The sequence below is a fragment of the Jaculus jaculus genome, chromosome 2 (genome assembly GCF_020740685.1).
Source record: "Jaculus jaculus isolate mJacJac1 chromosome 2, mJacJac1.mat.Y.cur, whole genome shotgun sequence".
NCBI lineage: Eukaryota > Metazoa > Chordata > Mammalia > Rodentia > Dipodidae > Jaculus > Jaculus jaculus.
The window spans coordinates 98525459-98545849 of record NC_059103.1 but is presented as its reverse complement, the minus strand read 5'-3'; the positions used below and the strand labels follow the sequence as shown (position 1 = coordinate 98545849).

Below are 20391 nucleotides of genomic sequence, written 5' to 3'. Positions count from 1 at the left end.
TCGCAAGGGAGCAGAGGGTCACCGATGGGAAATTCCCCTTGGATTTGTGGGATTCCCTCCTCCGCGTAGCCCACGTGGCCAAAGTAAACAGAAGGTGGGCCTGGGCGGGGAGAGGCAGGACTCAGGTCAAGTTCCCAATTTGTCCAGTCTTTAAAACCCCGGGCCATGGAGCACCGAGGGCGCGTCCCTGGAGACAACCCGGACGCTCTGCGGAGCCACAGGGAAAGCGAGGATGCGCGGGCGTGGGCAAGTGGACCCGAGTGTGTGCCAGGACAGGGGCGCACCGAGTGGGTGGGTGCAAGGACGCGCGGGACGTGTGCTGGGGAGGAGGGGAGCACGCGAGGGAGGAGGGGAGCGCGAGGACGCGGGCGTCGGGGCGCGGTGGGCGCGCGTGGGGCCCTGGAAGAAGGTGGGGGCGCGCGGGCCAGCCAAAAGTTTCCAAGGGACCCTGAGCTCTCCCCTGGACGTGGGAGCACCCTGGTTTACACCCCACCGCCCAGACACACACCTCCTTCCGGGAGTGAAGACGCGCGTGGACTGTCCACGCGAGGATGGAGACACGGATGCGGACCTGGGTGAAAGGTCTCAGCCTGGGGTGGGGGGGTGGGGGGGCGCTGGGCCCACCCCCTGCGCTCTCCACCCCCGCCCCACGCGCATCCGGGCGTGCGGCTCCCTCCTCTTCCTCCTCCACCTCCACCGGGACTCCCAGCCCGGCAGCCCCCGGCCTCAGCGCTCGCCTACTCGGCGGATCGCCGGTGCGCAGCGTCTCGGGTGGGCACGCCTTTCCCCGGGCGCGGAGGCTGCGGGGGCTCCGGGGCGGAGCCGGAGGCGAGCGGGTCGCGCGGGGAAGGAGGAGGAGGAGGAGGAGGAGGCCGGAGGAGGGGAGGGAGCGGCGCGGGGCTTGCGAGGCTCGCGCCGGAGCCGGGGCCGGGCCGGGGCCGCCTCGCCGCCGCCAGCGCCGCGCGCGCGCTCGCATGCCAGTCACGTCCGCCCCCCCCCCCCACCTCGGCGCGGCCGCCCCGAGTGATGAGAACAGACGTCAAACTGCCTTATGAATATTGATGCGGAGGGAGGCCAGGCTGCTTTCGTAGAGGAGCAGGAGGAAGCAAGATGGCTGCCCTTTAGGATTTGTTAGAAAGGAGACGGACCGCCGCCGGACGCCGCGAGGCGAGCGCCCACCGAGGTCAGAGCCCGGGTCGGGGGCCGCGGGGCGCCCCTTCCCTCCCCTCCTCCCCCCGCCCCGGCCCAGCCCCGGAGCCCACCCTGTCATGTCACCACCAGCAACCCGGAGGGACAGAGGCAAGCTTCACAAATTACTGGAGCTTCTTCAACATGGCTGACAAATAGAGTTTTAATTCCGCTCCCCCCCCACACACACCCTTGAACCCTGGAGTTGGGGGGGGCTCCCCTTGCGCGCTCCCGCTACTGTCTGTCTCCCCTTCCCACTCTCCCACTAAACTCACCCTGGACCTCTCCCACGAGCCCCTTTGCCCGGCCTTGTATCTACCACCCCCCTCCGGAAAGTGATCTTTTTTTCTTTTTGCCTTTCCTGTCCTTTCTAACATAGTTGAGTTTGGGGGGGAGCACCACGTCCCCTTCAGCCCTCGTCCCCCCCCCTCCGTCCTTCGTTGTAAGTCAGGCCACTCGCGTGTGTTCTCCACCACCTCCCCCCCTGACGGGGTGTCTCTGGACTCTTTGATCTGCTGTCGGCTTTGGGTCCTGCTCTGGGTGGGTGTCTGCCCCCTTGACCTCCCCAGTCGTTCCCCTTTTGGGGACTGTACTAAGCAAAATGTCACAAGGGGTGCAGTCGGAATACACCTAGTGGAGTTCTGTTCTATTTTGTTTTCTTAACTCCGCGCGTTTTGTTAGTGGCGCCGAGGCAGGAAGGAATAGTTTCCCTGGTCCCCCAGAGAAGCCCAGAACCCACTTTTTCTCGAGGTCCCTAAGCTGAGCGTGGGCCGCGCCTTCCAGCCTGGGAAGATGGGTGAGAATCTGCGGGCGAACCCGTGCCCTGGCTTTGTGCTGCTCCGAGTCGGCTGTGGGTTCCCCGTAAGTGACAGGCAGACACAAAGGCTGGCTCAGGCCAGGGGAGGGGGCCGGCCGGGCTGCAGAGTTGGAAGACTGCAAGGTCAGGGGCGCCCGAAGAAATGAAACCCTATCCCAGCAGAGAAGCCGGAGCAGATCTGAAACAGTCCCGTCCAAATCGTCCAAACCTCCATTCTCTCTTGGCGTCACTCTTTTCTTTAGTGTGTGTCTCTCTCCCTCTCACGCCCCCCCCCCATCTTGCAGAATCTTTTCACTGCAAAGGCTTGTCTGCTGTTATACACATAACCGGATTTCTAGGGAGAGTTTTCTACCTATGGAGAAATAAAGTGTGGCCTGGATAGACGCCCTGGAAGGTCAGATTGGAAATACGTGTCCTTTGGTGTGCTTTATAATCTCATGGTGTACTTTTCGTTGAACTGAGTGATTTCTCCCTCCCCCCCCCATCTCTCTCATCTAATGTTTAGGAATAGAAACATTATTAAGTTGTTGTTTGTTTAGGATTTATTTAGTGAAATGTTTTGGCATTCCTATATGGGGAGCAGAATAAGTACATCCACGAATTGAGAATTTCAAGTCTCACATTGTACTTTTCCCTCTCCGGTTAGGGACTGTAATGACAAGATTCAAATTTAAAAATATTCATCAACATAGGAACAAGATTTATGTTAGGGGAATTTGGGATTCACGAAAAAATATATATTGGTGGCTTGGTTTAAGACTGTGTATTGTTGCCTGGCTAATGAAATCATTACATTTGCATTTTAATGGAAAGTTGAAATACTGAAGGGGACTTGTATTCTCCATGTTTATGTGTGTATTTCACAGTGGATTTGGAATACAGTATAAATCTCAACACAATAAATATTGATTTTAAAAAATGTTATTAAGCAGAGAAGTGTCTGAGAGGGATTGGAGGGTTCAAGTTCAGAAGGCATTTGTTTGATTAAAACATTCCAGGGAAAGCACAGTAATATATACTGATGCATAAATGCATTTCCAAAACTGTTTGCCATCAGTCATGTGGTGTGTATGTCTTTCTGTTTTGAATTTTGGCATCGTGGTTAAGTTTGCTTTAATGTTTGGTACCAGGCTTCTTTCACACCCCATTACTCACCTCTGTGGAATAGAAACAGTTCACTGGTTGCGATTGGCCCTAAATTAATATAGAGAACACGGGATTTTTTTAGCACAAATGTTTGCAATTTTCTCAGTAAACTATGTAACCATTTTAGCTTTCAGGATTAATATAAGGATTTTGTTTTGCTAACAGACTGTTTTGTTAATAACTGCTTGTGGGGGGGGGAGGCAATATTTCAAATATTTTGGTATTTGCTGTCTTCACCGTTCAGCCACATACCCATTCTAATCAATAACCAAGAGTACCGACTTTGGTTAGTGACCATGCAGGCTTGTTCTGTCTTATCATCAAATTTAGATTCTTTTGTTATTTTATGCTTCCTACTTTTTATGCTAGATGTTATTTTAGGAGTTCAGTGACTGTAAGGAGGGAATTTGTATATTATTGACCCCTATGAATAAAAGAAACACTTTCTAATTTCTGTGAAAGAAAAGTGATTTCAATAAGTATGGGTTGAAAAGCTTGCAATAACCTCAGCTTTTCATTTGCCACATATGTGATAGTGCCACTTGAGTTCTCGAAAAACTCCATAGAACTGTCTGGGTATTGAAGGTAGATGAGAGCAACATGATTGATAGTTTTAAAAATAATTACATAATTTTGCTTGTTTTCATAATGAAAAACAAAGTTGGAATGAGGGAAGACCCTTGCTTTGTTTGGTTTCACTTAGTTGCTGAATGTCCCTCAAGGCCTTCATTAGCTCTCATTGCTTTGGAACCAGAGGTGGTGTGGTATTCCTGCACACTTACGGTCCTGAGTATTGGCAGGTCAGCGTCACTTGCAGAACAAGTGAAATGCACCTGCTGCGGAGAGGACTTGTGATGACAACCTTCCAAAGTCCTTGTGGAGCGCTGGGTTTGTATTGGGTAACAACTGGAGTCCGTGTTTTGGTTTCACTTGTTGAAGTTAGAAATTCTCTATCAATTGCCCTGTCTCCACCCACACACTGTGGTAAGCCAAGTGTCACTATTTCCTTATTTGCTGACCTCAGTTAGAAGCTCTTTTTATGAATCATGGGCACACCTAGCAGAAACTCTATTTTCCACCCTTACCTATGTCCAAATTAGCAAATTCTTATGAAATTACTTTGAAATGAAATGCTGTAGAAAATTGTGGATGCTTGAGCACACGTGGTGACTCTAACCTGTGATTCCCGTACTTGAGGGGCTGTCTGAGGCAAGGAAGATTGCCATGTGTTTGAGGCCAGCCTGCACTACAGGTGACAACTGGGGAGGGGGGAAGAGAGGAAGAGAGAGAATGCGAATGAATTAGGAATATTTGATATAGAATGTTAGTATCTTTGGAATAGTTTCGAAGATACTAGATCTGCAGTGGTTTCTAAAGTTCCACTGTTCCTGTTTTAATCTTGCCTACCTATCTCATATTGTTAGAGGGAGTCTTGTTTTGAAAATAAACAGGTAAATAGTTTTAATATAATTATTTCGTAAATTTGGGGACAGGCTAAGACTGTTGACCAGCTGTCAGCATGGGTCCATTAAAATGACACTGTTCTTAAGGATTCTGCTCCTGTTACATTGTAATTCTCAGCGGTGGCAACAGCATCAAAGCCAACAGCAGGAAAGTGTCTCTCAAGCCAACTTTACAGTTGGAGCCTTAACTGTGCACGAGTCCAGCTGCCAAGTAGAGCTGGGTTATCTCGGAAACTGTACTGAAGAACACAGCCACAAGTGATTTTGCCAAATACACAGTAATTACTTGGTCTAGAGTTCCAGTTTCTATTTCAGCTCACTGCCAAAACCTGATGAGCACTGTGACATTACTGAATGAGGTTATGCAGTACTTCTGCTGGTTGCTGTCCAAGAGGGGTTCCACTAGGGGAGGAGTTTAAGTGAGAGTTTATGAGTCATGGCAACCCCAAGCCCAGCAGAACTGCATGCACTTGATTGTCTTCAACATGACCTGAGACTGTACGGTGCAGAGAATCCCAGACTTAAGGCCAGCCACCAGTACAGGTGAGAGGGAGAGGGAAAGGGTGAGGAGGAGGAGAAAGGAAGGAGAAAGGGGAGAACACAAACCCTAGTGTTTCTCAATAGCATTGACCTTGGGTTGCCCATTCTGATATAGTCAATTCTCAGCTTTGACATAAGTGTTTTTTCCCCCATGTGTCATGTTTTAAGAAACAAAAATAGATAGTAAGTAGATTTGAAATATTTTATGGAACATTCAGTAATATCAATGGCCACCAGTTTTTAAAATACTGTTTTGTGTGTGTGTGTGTGTGTGTGTGTGTGTGTTTTTGTTTTGTTTTTGAGACAAGTTCTTTCTATATTATATCCCTGGCTGGCCCAGTACTTACTGTGAATCCCAGACTGCCCTCCAATTTGCTGCTTCCCTTGCCTCAGCCTCCAAAGTACTGGGCTTCGAGACATTTTCACTCACTGAAGGTTGTCATTCAAAGTGACTCAAAGTCACATTCAAAAAATTGTGAACATGACAATGAGAGATGGCTAACCAGGAATGAAGGATTTGGACAAATAATTTAGAAATGGGCTGTTTTACTAAAAATGCTTCAAATCTTTCTTTTAAATTACTGGTCTTTCTATCTCTTGGGAGGAAGCAACCAATTTCTGTATCTCTGTATTCATTAGCAGAACCTAGTTAATTGGAAAATATGTAATCTGTTTTCCAGTCAGATAGAAAAATTATTCACAAAGACCCTGGTGACGGGGATGGTGGTGGGTAGTGATGGTACTGCGATGGTTTCTGTTGATTGGAAGATATGTAGATTAGGTTTGCCTCTGTGCATCTGTGAAGGATTATCTTGATTAGGTTAATTAAGGTAATAAGATCATTAACAGTGAGGAGCTCCATTTCATGGGCTGGGGTCCCAGACTGAAGGAAAAGGAATGAGCAGGCTGAGCAGCAGTATTCATCAGTCTGCTTCCTTGCTGTGCTGAATGTGACCAGCAGCCTAGAGCGCCTGCCACCATGTTTCCCCACCCTGGTGAACTGTAACCTGGACTTGGAAGCTGAGATAAGCCCTTCTTCATTTAAACTGGGGATTTTTCAGGTATTTTGTTCCAGCCATGAGAACATGACACAGGTGCTTTTCCATAATGTATCTTCTACAAGAAATGGCAGCTGTCCTCAAGAAAGCCTCCTGTGTTATGCATAGAAGGTATTGGCTTTTAATGAACTGATGCTGGGATTGCATATTTTTAATGGAAAGTTCATTAAAATAGTTGTTGGTTCACAGGCAGTTGATGAAATAATGTAGAGAGATCCCAATAATGTAGAGAGATCCCATCCCACATCCATGCTGCCCAAGTTCCCCTAGTGGCAACATTTTGCCAAACTTTTATATATCAGAACCAGACACTGACTTGATACAGGACATCAATTTTGTTTGTTCTGAAATGCTAGGGATCGATCTCGGGTCCTGGCATATGCGAGGCAAGCACTGGCCTTGAACTCTCACCAATCTTCCTTCCTCAGCCTCCCCACTGCTGAGATTACAGGCATAAGCCACTATACCTGGCTCCTGGTCCTCCTCCCCTCTTCTCCTTCCCCTCTCTGCCCTCCCCCTCTCCTTTCTCCTTTTCCTTTTCTTCTCTTTTTTTGAGGAAGGGTCTTACTGGCATGGAAGATGGCATCGTCACCCTCAGTCGCGCCGAGGTCACAGATACGTGCTGCTATGCCTGACTGTTGGCCTGCCAGCCTTACATGGTTTCCCCAATTAGACCTGGGCTTGCTCACTCTTGTGTGTATTAATTTCTATAGCATTTTACCACCTGATCGTGGATTTTTTTTTCCTGGAAACAGAATTTAGCACAGTTCCTTATCATGTGACTGTGATATTATGTCTTAACAAAATGTATTTCAGAATATGCTTGACTTACATAAAAGGTTTTTTTTTTTTTTTTTTTTTTTTTGAAGCTGGGCAAGATGGCATAATCCCAGCAGTTACTCAGGAGGCAGAGGTAGGAGGATCACTGTGAGTTTAAGGCCAGCCTCAGACTGCAGAGTGAGTTCCAGGTTAGCCTGGGCTAGAGTGAGATCCTAATTCGAAAAATCAACAAATTTTTTTCTTTCTTTCTTTGAGGTAGGGTCTCACTCTGGTCCAGGCTGACCTGGAATTGACTCTGTAGTCTCAGGATGGCCTCGAACTCATGGCACTCCTACTACCTCTGAGTGCTGGGATTAAAGGTGTGCACCACCATGCCCAGCCAAGTTGTTTTTGTTTTTTTTTTGCATAATCTGAGTTTTGTGTTTCAGATATTTGAAGCTATTCTGAGGTTTTTGTTTGTTTCTTTTGGTTTTGGATTTGATATTTTGTGACACTCTAAATTGATGTCACTTCTCAAAATTATATAGATCATTATATCATATATCATTATCACTAAGGATGAGAAAACTATAGCCTAGTGAGGTTGAATGGTCTCATTCATACAGGCAGTATGTAGCATAGTAAAGATTTTAATCTGGGGCTGGAGAGATAGTTTAGCAGTTAAGCGCTTGCTTGTGAAGTCTGAGGACCCTGGTTCGAGGCCCGATTCCCTAGGACCCACGTTAGCCAGATGCACAAGGGGGTATCCGGAGTTCGTTTGCAGTGGCTGGAGGTCCTGGTGCATCCATTCCCTCTCTCTATCTGCCTCTTTCTCTCTGTAATAAATAAATAAATAAAAATGAACTCTCAAATAAATAAAAATGAACAAAAAAAATTTTTATTTGTAATTTGGACAGTTTGTCTCTTGATGGCAACTTTTAACCACCATTTTCCATTGTGTCATAATAAATAGTAAAGTATAACTGTAATGTGGGCTATGCAGAGAAAGTCCTTGGGTTTTAAAATGTTTCTAATTGCCCCTACAAATCTACTACCCAAATGTCCAGAGCAAATGACCAAAATGTCCATCCCTTATAGTATATCCATACAGTGGAATATTGTTCAGCAATAAGAAGTAATGAATTATTGATACATGCTATGGCATAACTGAACCTTGAAAAAATAACAGAAGGCCACATGTGGTTAATTTTATTTAGCTATAATATCCACAGCAGGACATTTAAAAAAAATAGATTGGTTATTCCTGGGAACTAGAAGAAAGGGACGGGGAGTGACTTCTCATAGACATTTTGTCTCTTTGGAGAATGATGAAAGTGTTCTATAACTAGGTAATAGTGTTGTACAACAGTGAGTATCTTAAAAAATCACTAAGCTATGGTTTTCAAAGAATTAATTGTATTGTATGTGAATCATATCTCTATAAAACTGTTATAAAATGGGCTGGAGATGGCTTAGTGGTTATGGCGCTTGCCTGCAAAACCAAAGGATTCAGGTTTGATTCCCCAGGACCCACATAAGGCAGATGCACAAGTTGGCATGTGGCACATGTGTCTGGAGTTGGTTTGCAGTGGCTGGAGTCCCTGGTGCATCCGTTCTCTCTCTCTGCCTCTTTCTCTCTCAAATGAATTAATAAAAGTAAAAAAATTACTTGCAAAGCTTGATGGCCTGGGTTCAATTCCCTAGTACACAGGTAAATCCAGATGTACAAAGTGACACATGTGTCTGGAATTCATTTGCAGCAGCAAGAGGTCCTGGTGTACCCATTCTCCCTCTCCCTCTCCTCTGCCTCTCCCTCTCTCTCCTCTCTCTCTCTCTCTCTCTCTCTCTCTCTCTCTCTCTCCTTCTCCCTCTTCCTCACTCTCTTTCCTTTCAAATTTAGAAAAAAAAAGCTGTCTTATTTTTTAAAGTATGAGATTCAGTTACGATATTTAGCTTTCAAAAGTATTTCATGCTCCATGCAAAAATATCTATAGTTTAAATCAAGTGGAGCTGTGTCACTAAAAGTCTGGGTCAGTGATTGCTGTGTTGTTAAATTGATTTCCTTTCATTGGTGAGGATGCTTAATGAGAAAAAAGTTCATAATTTTGTTTATATAAAAAAAGAACTTGGTAGCTGGAGAGGTGGCTCAGTGGTTAAAGGTGCTTGCTTGTAAATCCTAATGGCCTGGGTTTGATTCCCCAGTACCGATGTGAAGCCAGATGCACAAGGTGGCATATGTGTCTGAAGTGTGTATTCAGTGGTACACCCATTCTCTCTATATATCATAAATAAATGTTTTAAAAAAATGCTCAGAGCTGGGCAGGAGAGATGGGTTAGCAGTTAAGACACTTGCCTCCAAAGCCAAACAACCCCGGTTTGATTCATCAGGACCCACATAAGCCAGATGCACAAGGTGGCGCATGCACCTGGAGTTTGCAGTGGCTGGATGCCCTGGTTACCCATTCTCTTTCTACTCCCTGTCTCTCTCTCAAATTAAAAAATAAAAACAAAAATAAAAAAATTAGAAAGCAAGTTTCTTAAAACAAAAGTTTTAAAAACTCCATATGAAATGATCAAATAGACAAGGAATAGATTAGGAGACTCGGTGAACAGAGTTTAAGAGTTTCTTGCAAGAAATTTTCTCAAGTATGTTCAACTATGTTGCCCTTTTCTAAGTAGTTCAGCAGATGTAACCCAAGGACTGGCTGTAGAAATTTAACAATTGCAATCAGTGGTTAAACTGATGCCAAATGTGTAGGTAGAATGAGAAATGAAATTGCTAGATTGAACATTTAGTACCGAATGACTAGACAAACATTTGAGCATTAAAAATGTCTTTTCTGCGATCATGACATCAAAATAAAAGAGAGACTGATTGAGAGGAGAAGGGGATATGATATGATGGAGAGTGGAGTTTCAAAGGGAAAAGTGGAGGAGGGAGGGAATTGCCATGGGATAGTGTTTACAATTATGGAATTTGTCAATAAAAAAATTTTTTAAATGTCTTTTCTGAGCTGAAGTGGTTGTTCAGTGATTAAGGTACTTGCCTGCAAAGCCAAAGGACCAAGGTTCCATTCCCCAGGACCCAGATGCACAAGGTGGTGCATGTATCTGGAGTTCTTTTGTAGTGGTTAGGGGTCTTGCCCCACCTATTCATTCTCTCTCTCTCTCTCTCTCTCTCTCAAATAAATAAATCAAAACAAAGTATTTTCAAAGTGTCTTTTCTGCATGAATGTTGAGGACATTCGAGGACATAATTTTTAAAACTTTGATTTGAAAACAGTTTGTATCACTGCTCACTGTCATATTTCAGGTTTTCTTTTGTTTTTGGAGGCAGGGTCTCATTCTAGTTCAAGATGACCTCGATCTCATTCAGTATGTACCCAGGCTGGCTTCAAACTCATGGCAATCTTCGTACATCAGCTTCCTGAGTGCTGGGATTCTAGACATGAGACAGGCATGGTGGCTCATACTTTAAAATGCAAATGATAGCATTTCATAGGATTAAAGCAGTCAAGTCTATTTCTATGTATTGATGCTATGTCATATGGTAGATGTAAAATAAGATTGGAAAGGAAACTGCTCTGGAGCAGTCTTTGTGATGTCAGAACAGAGGAAATAGAATGGTGACCACTTTCCATGTTGAGTTACAGACTGGTGAGTGGAGTGGGGGAAGTTGGCTGAATTGGAAATCTTGAATGTTGGGGCTCAGCAACAAGCACAAGGAAACATAAGGTACACATGTTATGTCATACTCAACAAAGGAAAAACAGGGTGTGGTGGTGCATGCCTTTAATCCCAACACTTGGGAGACTGAGGTAGGAGAATCTCTGTGAGTTCTAGGCCAGCTTGAAACTACATAGTGAATTCCAGGCCAACCTGGGCAAGAGCAAGACCCTACCTCAAACCACGTAAACATGCACGCATACAAACACACACACACACACACACACACACACACACACACACACACACACACAAAGTATTTTGGCTTCATAATGGTATGATTACTCTTCCCTCCCTCCCTCCCTCCCTCCCTCCCTCCCTCCCTCCCTCCCTCCCTCCCTTCCTTCCTTCCTTCTCCCCCCAGGTAGGGTCTCACTCTCGCCCAGGCTGACCTGGGACTCACTCTGTAGTCCCAGGCTGGCATCAAATTCACAGTGGTCCTCCTACCTCTGCCTCCTGAGTGACTGCTGGGACTGAAGGTGTGTGCCAGCCACCATGCCCAGATCATCACCTTTTCAAGAGATAGCTGTATAAAATGACATGAGATATTAAGAGTATCATCATTGTATTTACTTAAAGTCTTGCAGTATATCTGTGGCAAACACAAGTCAGACAACTCTTGGTAGTAGTTCTTACCAGTCAGGAAGTTGGAAAGTGAATGTTATGGAAAGCAGGGAGTTTTCATTCTTACCAGAGAAATAAGAGCCTTACTATGTAGCTCAAGCAGGCCTTGAACTCTTCTGGAGACAGTATTTTGCCAAGTAGTCCTACTCAGAAATCATCCTGCCTCATCCTTCCAAGTGTTTGATTTTCAAGTGTGTGTTACTTTGCCCCACCTGCGTAGTTGATTTTTTTTTTAATTTTTATTTATTTATTTGAGAGCGACAGACACAGGGAGAAAGACAGATAGAGGGAGAGAGAGAGAATGGGCGCGCCAGGGCTTCCAGCCTCTGCAAACGAACTCCAGACGCGTGCGCCCCCTTGTGCATCTGGCTAACGTGGGACCTGGGGAACCGAGCCTCGAACCGGGGTCCTTAGGCTTCACAGGCGAGCGCTTAACCGCTACGCCATCTCTCCAGCCCCGTAGTTGATATTTTTATTTTGTTTTTAAATTTTAAATTTTATTTGAGAGAAAGAAAAAGAGAGAGAGAGATAGAGGTACATACAAAGAGAGAATGGACGCACCTGGACCACTAGCTACTGCAAATGAACTCTAGATGCATTTACCATCTTGTGCCACTGGCTTTATGTGAGTATTACGGAATCGAACCTGGGTCCTTTGGCTTTTCAGGCAAGTGCCTTAACTGCTGAGCCATCTCTCTAGCCCTTTACTTTGTTTTTCTAAAAATATTTTTTTATGGCCGGGCATGGTGATGCACACCTTTAATCCCAGCACTCGGGAGGCAGAGGTGGGAGGATAGCCATGAGTTCAAGGCTACCCTGAGATTACATAGTAAATTTCAGGTCAGCCTGAGCTAAAGTGGGACCCTACCCTGAAAAACAAAAACAAAACAAAACTATATACATACACACACACACACACACACACACACACACACCTATCTATCTATATATGTATGTATATGTATATATGTATGTATGTATGATGTCTGGGTGTGGTGGCGCATGCCTTTGATCCCAGCATTTGAGAGGCAGAGATGGGAAGATTGCTGTGAATTTAAGGTCAGATTGGAACTAGAGAATGAGTTTCAAGTCAGTCTGGGCTACAGTGAGACACTACCTTGAAAACAACAAATTTTTTGGAAAATGCAATATATTAAAAAAAAAAAAAACACTGTTTTCTGCTGATGTACTATTATCTCCAGAGAGGTCTGCCTGTAGTCAATTATAAATGTAGGCAGGCTGCCTTTAAGTCATGCCAGAAGTGATCACTCAATAGCCTGGGCTGTCCTTGAACTCATAGCACTACTCCTACCTTAGCCTCAGCTGTTTTTTGTGGTGTCACAGTTTGCTCTGTGGGTGTGCAAAATATGGATCACTTTAATTTGGATTGTCATGCCTGAGGGATTGCTGAAGTATGCCTTGTCAAATTACATTTTTCCTCACAGAGAATGCACTGTTTTGCCGGGCGTGGTGTGCACACCTTTAATCCCAGCACTTGGGAAGCAGGAAGATCACCATAAATTCGAGGACACCTTGAGATGACATAGTGAATTCCATGTCAGCCTGAACTAGAGGAGATCCTACTTCAAAAAACAAACAAAAAACAAGCAAACAAACAAAAACACTGTTCTTCCTGAAATATGTGTTTTGTCTGAAGAAATTAAAATAACAACAGCAACAACAAAACCCAATGACTTGAATGAGAGTAATGCAAACCTGATGATATCAAGGACACCTGAGTAGTGGAGTGTGGCGGCGCACACGCCTTTAATCCCAGCAGAGGTAGGAGACTACATAGTCATTTCCAAGTCAGCCTGGGCTGCAGTGAGACCCTACTTTGAAAAACAAAATCCAAACAAACAAATGAATGTTCACTTTGAGCTGAGAGATGGCTTAGCAGTTAAGCATTTGCCTGTGAAGCCTAAGGATCCTGGTTCGAGGCTCGATTCCCCAGGACCCATGTTAGCCAGATGCACAAGGGGGCGCAAGCGTCTGAAGTTCATTTTCAGTGGCTGGAGACCCTGGTGTGCCCATTCTCTCTCTGTACCTCTCTCTCTTTCTGTCACTCTCAAATAAACAAAAATAAGTAAATAAAGTATGCCTGAGTTATGGTGCTCTTTTCCTTCCCTGCGTATGCATAGAAACAAGGTCATCCATTAAAACATGCCTGTCCCAGGGCCTCTACAGTAACAATAGCCAGGACCACACCTGCATCCTGTCCTCAGCACTGTCATTTTCCTATTCATTTAGTTTTTAATGTTGGCTCTTTCAGCACTTTGCCACTTTTGTTTGAAGTATCTTACTTTGAAGTCATAGAATTTTTATACTTGCCATTGGCTATAAAGTCCTCTCCTCTGGTCACTTTTCATGAGGTTTTTTTTCACACTAAGGCTGACTTTTAACCACCCTCTAATTAGTACAGACAATGAGGATTCATTTTTCATTAGTTTATTTTAACATTATAGCAAAAGAAGAAACTATTTCTGCAAGTAAAGTGGGTAATAGTCTGTAAAATCAAAGTATGCATCTTAAAAAGTGAATTCAGATAGTAAAATAGTAATTCACTCACATTTGTATTTTAATGTACCATGTATAATTGATGTAAAGAAAATACCTTTAACAATAATAAATAAATGTCTTGTACATACCAGGAAAGAAGACATTGTCCAGTTTAAAAATACTTGCCATATGAGTTATTGTTTTTGTGAAAACCAAGGCAGGTACCTCTTAGCAGTCAAAAACATATTTTAAAATTTATACTCCACTTGGGTGAGGTGACACATGCCTTTAATACCAACCACCAGGAGACCAGAAGTAAGAGGAGTGTCGTGAGTTTAAGGTATCTTGGGGTTACTGAGTAAGTTCCAGGTCATCCTGGACTGGAGTGAGACCCTACTTTGCCAAAACCAAAAATAAAAATAAAAATTTGTACTCTAGATTCTATTTTTTGTTTTCCAGGTAGAGTCTGACAGTAGCCCAGACTGATCTGGAATTTATTGTGTAGTCCCATGCTGGCCTTGAACTCACAGCAGTTCTCCTACCTCTACCTACTGAGTGCTGGAATTAAAGGCATGCACCACCATGCCTGCATGCCTGGCAGAGAGGGGGGAGGGGAAGGAAGAAAGAGGAGAGGGAGGGGGAGAGAGAATGAATGGAATGAGAGAATGAGAATGGGCGCACCAGGCTGTGTAGCTGCTGCAAGAACTTCAGATGTATGCACCACTTTGTGCATCTGGCTCTCTTTGAGTACTGGGAATCAAACTCAAGTTCTTAGGCTTTACACGCAAGTAGATTCTATCTTTTAAAAATTATTTTTTATTTTTATTTTTTAGAGACAGAAAGGAATAGAGAGAAAGAGAGAGCTAGCGAGCATGCTAGGACTTCGAGCCACTGCAACCAAATTCCAGATACATGCACCACCTTTTGCATCTGGCTTATGTGGGACCTGAAATATCAAACCTGGGTCCTTAGGCTTTGCAGGCAAGTGCCTTAACTGCTAAGCCATCTCTCCAGCCCATCTCTCTCTTTTCTTTTCTTTTCTTTTCTTTTCTTTTCTTTTCTTTTCTTTTCTTTTCTTTTTTCTCTTCTCTTCTCTTTCTTTTCTTTGAGAGAAACAGAAAGAATTGATGCACCAAGGCCTTAGCCACTGCAATCAAACTCCAGGTGCTTGCATCAATACCTTTGTGTGTCTGGTTTATGCGGGATCTGGAGAGAGATTGAACATGGATCCTTACTCTTCACAGGCAAATGCCTTAAGTACTAAGCCATTTTTTCCAGCCCTCAGATTCTATCTTTATTCCACATCAGTCAGATCAATTATTATTATTTTTTGTCCTATGAAGTTTATAAACTATAAGTTAAAATTCAAGCAAAGTTATATTTTAATTTAGAAATTTCCAATGCATAGTGCATGCAAAAACTCTGGCAGAAAACAAAGCTAGTTGCCTTTTTTATTTATTTATTTTTTTAATTTCCAAGGAATGGTCTCATGCTTAGTTAGCCTAGGCTGACCTGGAAAATTCACTATGTAGTCTCAAAGTAACCTTGAACTCATGGCAATCCTCACAACTCAGTATTGCCAGTGCTGGGATTAAAGGTGTGCACCACCACACCTGGTTGGCTGACATTTTTGCTGGTGGCTGGTCTTATTAATGGCTTAAGTTTGGTCATGTGTTACTGCTAAAAATAAAAATTGGGATGGGCATTTGGCTATTAGCTTTGGGAACTAAACTTTCACTAGTTTAAAATGACTCACTTACTTTTTAAAATGTGATTCTTACTCCAAATAGAAAATTTTATAAGTAAAAGGGGAATAAAAAAAAGAAAATTTTATAAGTATCAAATTATTTTCATATATAATTTGAAAATATTTTACAAAGTTTATTTCAAAAATATTTTATTTATGTATTTGAGAGAGAGAGAGAGAAAGAATGGGCATACCAGAGTCTCTAGCCACTGCGAATGACCTCCAGATGTGTGTGCCACATTGTGCATCTGGCTTATGTGGGTACTGGGGAACTGAACCTGGGTGGTTAGGCTTTGCAGGCAAGTGCCTTGACCACTAAGCTATCTCCCCAGCCCCAAAGTATAGTTTTAAGTGTATAAGGTGAAACTGGATCTTTTAAAATCAAATATTTTATTTATTTATGAGAGAGATTCAAGGCAGTGGGGGGCATGAATAGACACACAAGGGCCTCTAGCCACAGCAAACAGCAACTCCAGCCTCATGTAATCTGGCTTACATGGGTTCTGGGGAATTGAACCTGGGTTCTTAGGATTTGTAGGCAAGTGCTTTAACCGCTAAGCCATCTCTCCAGCCTGAAACTCAATATTTGAAGTTCCTCACCATTGTACCAATATATGCCAACACACCAATAATTTTGGGCTATCCCCCAAATCATTTCTTATGAATTCAAAGAATTGAAATCCACTTACCAGAGGGTAAATTTAGACTTTATTAATTCAAGAAAAGGCAAAAGGAGATAATATGAAGGGTCTTGCCCATGAGTAGGCAAAAACCGGTTAAGCCTACCTAGAGGCCCCAAATGAGGTCATTTATAGGTTCTGAATGGGAGCTGAGTTAACCAGTCATGAGGCCAAGTTTTAGGGGCTAAGCTTAACCAATCAGAATTTTCTAAATTCAGGTTTAGTCCTTCCAGGAATCTTAATTTTTGGAAGGGAACTCCCTTCCTAGGGAAACATTCAAGCTGTTTTATGGGGGGGGGGGGGACAGATCAAGGGAACTCCTTTTTTTTAATAACATCAGCTGTAACTTTTTTTTAAAATTTTTATTTATTTGAGAGTGACAGAGAGAGAAAGAGGCTGAGAGAGTAAGAGAGAATGGGCACACTAGGGTCTCCAGCCACTGCAAACAAACTCCCAACAAGTGTGCCCCCTTGTGCATCTGGCTTACTTGTGTTCTGGGGAATCGAACCTCAAACTGGGGTCCTTAGGCTTCACAGGCAATGCTTAACTGCTAAGCCATGTCTCCAGTCCCTCTCCCCCCCTTTTAACTTTTTTTTGTTTAGGTGTAACATTTTTTTAATATTTATTTGAGAGAGTGAGAGAGAAAGGGCGCAGGACACACTATAGCCTCTAGCCATTGCAAATGAATTCCACATGCATGCACCACCTTGTGCATCTGGATTTACATAGGACCTGGGGAATTGTACCTGGGTCCTTTCACTTTGCCAGCAAGTACCTTCACTACTAAGCTCAAGGGTATTCCCTGTTTTACTTTGTGGGGGGAGGTGCCAATCACCTTAAACTGCCTCAAAGGAACATAAGACATTTCACCTTAAAATGACTTAACCAGAGCTGGAGAGATGGTTCAGTCAGTGGTTATATTTTCCAGTGCCCATATAAAACCAGAGGCACAAAGTGGTGCATGCATGTGGAGTCCATTTGCCATTGCTGGAGACCCTGGTTCACCCTATCTCTCTTCTTTCTCTCTCATCCTCTGCAAATAAATTTTTAAAAATTTTTTTTTTTTTTTTTTTTTTTGAGGTAGGGTTTCACTCTACAGGCTGACCTGGAATTCACTTTGTAGTCTCAGGGTGGCTTCAAACTCCCAGTGATCCTCCTACCTCTGCCTCTGGAGTGCTGGAATTACAGGTATGAGCTACCACACCTATAATAAAAATATCTTTAACAAAGATTTCCTGGGCATGGTGACACATGCCTTTAATCCCAGCACTCTGGAGGAAAGGTAGGAGGATCACCCAGAGTTGGAGCCTATCCTGAGACTACTTAGTGAATTCCAGATCAGTCTCAGCTAGAGTGAAAGAAACCCTACCTCAAAAAAGCCAAAAAAAATTTTGTGTGTGTGTGTGTGTTTGTGTGTGTGTGTGTGTGTAAAACATGAACTAAAAAGTCAGGTAAAATATATGTCTTGCTGGGCATGGTGATGCAAGCCTTTAATCCTAGCACTTGGAAGGCAGAGGTAGGAGGATATCTGAGAGTTCAAGGCCATCCTGAGACTACACAGTGAATTCGAGGTCTGCCTGAGATAGAAAGAGACACTACCCTCCAAAAAAACAAAACAAAACAAATAATAATAATAATAATAATAATAATAATAATTCCTTCTCACACAAGTAGTGCTTAGTCATTTTGTTATTTTAGATGAATGTAAATTGTCACTTTGCAAACATATCTCCAGCAACTCTTGAACCCCATTTAATAAAATTTCTGTCCATATCAAAACAGATGAGCACCGTCAGAGGAGCCTGGAGGTGCTTGTAGAATGCACTGTTGAGGTTACAAAATGTTGATCAAATAAATTAGGCATGTCAGCCAGTCAAAGATGGAATGAATCGTAGGTGGTGGCAAATGCCTTTAATCCCAGCGTTTGAGAGGCAGAGATAGGAGGGTAGCTGTGGGTTCATGGCCACATTGAGTCTACATAGTGAATTTCACCCAGGTTAGCCTGGGCTAGAGTGAGATCCTACCTTGTAAAACCAAACCAAAACAAACATCAAAAGATGGAAAAGGGAGCTGGAGAGATGGCTTAGCTGTTAAGGCGCCTGCCTGTGGAGCCTAAGGACCCAGGTTCAATTCTCCATGTCCCACATTAGCCAGATGCACAAGGGGTCGCACGTGTCTGGAGTTCGTTTGCAGGGGCTGGAGGCTCTGGTGCGCCCATTCTCTCTCGCGCGCGCTGGCGCTGTCTCTCCCTCACCCCTCTCCCCCTTTCTCTCTGTCTCAAATAAATAAAATAAATCTTGAAAAAAGATTTTTTTTTTTTTTTTGGTTTTTGGTTTTTCAAGGTAAGGTCTCACTCTGGTCCAGGCTGACCTGGAATTAACTCTGTCATCTCAGGGTGGCCTTGAACTCATGGCGATCCTCCTACCTCGGCCTCCCGAGTGCTGGGATTAAAGGCGTGCGCCACCACGCCCGGCGAAAAAAGATTTTTAAAAAAAGATGGAAAGGGGCTGGAGCGATGGCTTATCGGCTTAAGCTTTTGCCTGCAAAGCCAAAGGATCCTGGTTCAATTCCCCAGGACCCACTTAAGCCAGATGCACAAGGTGGGGCACATGCTTCTGGTGTTCGTTTGCAGTGGTTAGAGGCCCTGGCTTGCCGATTCCCCCTCTCTTCCTCTCTGCCATTCTCTGTCTCAAATAAATAAATGAAATATATTATTTTAAAAAATGGAAAAGATGCAACAAGTGAAATTTTTTAAAACATTTTTGACCCTTTCTTCCTCTCATACATTTTTTTCCCTTTAAAAAGCTAATAAGAAGAAAAAACCATTAGAGATGATTCCTTGATAAGCACGGGCACGGTTTTTATGGCAAAAGAATCAGGGAGTTTGAGGCTTTGTGGGCAGGCAGGATGGTTTCCACGCGCGCCGCTGCAGTACGGGCCCTGCGGCACGGGCTCCGCGGCACCGCCCGCGCTCTGCTCTCTAGGCCTGGGATTCCCGAGTCTTTCGCAACCCAGCACCCTGGAGAGCTCGCTTGCTGAGCATCCTGTGTAATTCACCGCCGAGCCCTTGTCTGGCTCTGATGGGGTCATGAACCCAAGATGAGGACGTCTCGGTCAGGTCTTCCCAGTGCAGTTTTCCTACCAGAGGCGGTGCCTGCGGGTGCTTACGTAGCTCCGGAAGCCAGTGCCGCGTCAAGCCGAAGGGTTTTGGGGGTCTGTTATATTTTTGTTCTGATGGGTTTTGACAGTGCCCCGTGTGTGAAGTGTGCCCATGCCTGTCGCCCATTCTAACAAATGCCTTTAAAACATGCAACAAAAAAATAGATCACCTCCTTGTGTCTTAAGACGCAAGAGAAGTGATCCCACTTCCCAAAGGAATAACTGCTACCACATTGCGGATTGCTTCCCGCTCGCTCGCGGTCCCTACCTCCCTCTCTGGTCATCCGCCCTTCCTCGCTTGCATTCCCCTCACCCACTCCCTCCACCCTCCGCATTGTGATTCTATCTCCCGGCCTTGGGTTAAAACAACACAAACCACCGCTGGTTTCCCCGTAGGGGGGGGGGGAGTGGTTCCTCCTTTCTTTAATCGATTTCTAAGGGTTTTCATTTGCATTTATCCATAAATAAGGTCTTGTTTCAAAATAAAGCTTAGTCTTTGAAATGGGATTGCAATCCAAACTGACCTTGAACTCCGTCTTCCACCTCAAGAGTCCTAGAATTACAAAAGGAGGTCATCACACCCAGCTTTTATTTTAAATTTCTGAGGCTGGGTATCACTCTAGCTGAGGGCATGCCTAGAACACTACTGTGATTATTTCAGGTTTGCCTAAAATTTGTAGCAATCCTCCTGCCCTAGCCTCCCGCGTGCTGGGATTATAGGCATGAGCAACCATACTTGAAAGGATTTTTTTGTTTTGTTTTTCAGGAATTCACTACCTAGTCTCAGACTGGCCTTGAACTCACAGCCATCCTCCTACCTCAGCCTTCCAAATGCTGGGATTAAAGGTATATGCCACCATGCCTGGCTCTTGAAAAGGCATTTTTTAAAGAATTTATATATATTTCTTTGAAAGAGATGAGGGGGAGTGGAGAAAGGCACATTGGTATAAAGGAACTCCAGACACATATACCACCCTGTGCCTCT

At 44.2% G+C, this 20391-nt stretch overlaps 1 protein-coding gene across 2 annotated transcripts in view; it reads left to right on the top strand.

Moving 5' to 3' along the window:
* Positions 1-196: 196 nt before the first annotated feature.
* The window catches only part of Tet2 (tet methylcytosine dioxygenase 2), a 164485-nt gene continuing 144290 nt past the window's right edge, over positions 197-20391 (top strand). The window contains exon 1 of one of the 2 annotated variants that reach the window (XM_045142504.1): positions 197-291. The gene's annotated coding sequence lies outside the window, so the exon portion shown is untranslated. Of the gene's footprint in view, positions 292-1035; positions 1184-20391 lie in introns of those variants that run through there. The other variant, XM_004662993.2, reaches the window with a different exon arrangement.